General features: G+C 40.1%; 1 non-coding gene across 1 annotated transcript; it reads left to right on the top strand.

Moving 5' to 3' along the window:
• Nucleotides 1–615: 615 nt before the first annotated feature.
• LOC145539987 (U6 spliceosomal RNA) lies at nt 616–719 on the top strand. Its single transcript, XR_014078124.1, has one exon. It is a non-coding gene; the product is annotated as a U6 spliceosomal RNA (small nuclear RNA).
• The last annotated feature ends 794 nt before the right edge of the window (nt 720–1513 follow it).

A 1513-nucleotide genomic window follows, 5' to 3' on the forward strand; every position in this document is an offset into this window, starting at 1 on the left:
ATGTTTCTGGAGTTAGACTTCAGAACAGGTTAGTGCTCATATTCTTGAAGGGTCTTGTAATTGCTGTTCATGAGTATTTAAGGTCAAAGAACAATATTTGTGCTTTTTCTCATTCAAGATCTGCTGCTGAATCATCTCCCACAGATCAGGACCCCAGAGTCTCTCTTTTGTCTAGTCTACATGGAAGAGGAAAAAAATGGGCAGGAAGCAGAAAGATGCTACTCAGATAACACAAATTGCTGTGCTTTCTTTGCTAATCAGAAAGTGTAACTTACAAAAAAAAAAAGCTATTCATTTATTTTTGGCTGTGCAGGGTCTTTGTCGCTGCATAGGCTTTTCTCTAATTGCAGCAAGCGAGGGCAACTCTCTAGTTGTGGTGCACAGGCTTCTCCCTGCACTGGCTTTTCTTGTAGAGCATGGGCTCTAGGCATATGAGCTTCAGTAGTTGAAGCTCCCAGGCTCTAGAGCACAGGCCTAGTAGTTGTGGTGCAAAGGCTTAGTTGCTCTGTGGCATGTGGGATCTTCCCAGACAAGGGATCGAACCCATGTTTCCTGTATTGGCAGGTGGATTCTTTACCACTGAGCCACCAGGCAAGCCCCATAAAGTGCAACTTTGTGCCTGCATTGGTAGCACATCTACTAAAATTGGAATAATACAGAGATTAGCATGACCCCTGTGCAAGGATGACATGCAAATTTGTGAAGTAGTCCGTATTTTTGAAATATGGTACAGATGATCTTATTTGCAAACAGAAATAGAGACATAGACACAAGTAACAAATATATGATACAAAGAAGAAGGAGGGGAGGGTGGGATGAATGGGGAGATTAAAATTGACATATATACACTATTGATAGTATTTATAAAATAGATAACTACTGAGAACCTACGGTATAGCTCAAGGAATTCTACTCCAACCTCTGAGGTGACCTAAGTGGGAAGGAAATCCAAAATAGAGGGGATATATGTATACATAAAGCTGATTCACTTTACTGTACAGTAGAAACTAACGCCACATTGTAAAGCAACTATACTCCAATAAAAATATTTTTAAGTGTAATTTTTACTCATAAAAAATAAAAGGAGGCCCTTCTTCCCAAGCAGAAGTTCTAGTGATTGCTGCAGGTAAGGTATTTAGTGAAGCTTAGTAACAGTGGATTTCCTTTTTGGCTAGAGTTGCCATTGGCAGCAATTCTGGTTTTATACATATGTCAGCAAGGTAATATTTCAAAAATGATGCCTCAATATGTTGTATCCTTAACAGGAACAAAAAGTTTTAAACACTGTGGCAGAAAGAATAATTTCACAGTTGTTATTACTGTACAGCAAACACTCCAGGTAGAAAGTGCCTACTATGCAGCAAGTCCATCCTGTGCTCAGCAGGGGAGACCAACATAAGTCATGGAACACTTGACTGTGTCCTATAAAAAGGTCCCACAGCAGAGGCAGAAGCTGTCAGAGAGTAATAATGACAGAACAATGTGACTCGTGGTCTGACACAGGCATATAAAA

Source organism: Giraffa tippelskirchi, chromosome 2 (assembly GCF_054371585.1).
Source record: "Giraffa tippelskirchi isolate mGirTip1 chromosome 2, T2T-mGirTip1v1.2.pri, whole genome shotgun sequence".
Lineage (NCBI taxonomy): Eukaryota > Metazoa > Chordata > Mammalia > Artiodactyla > Giraffidae > Giraffa > Giraffa tippelskirchi.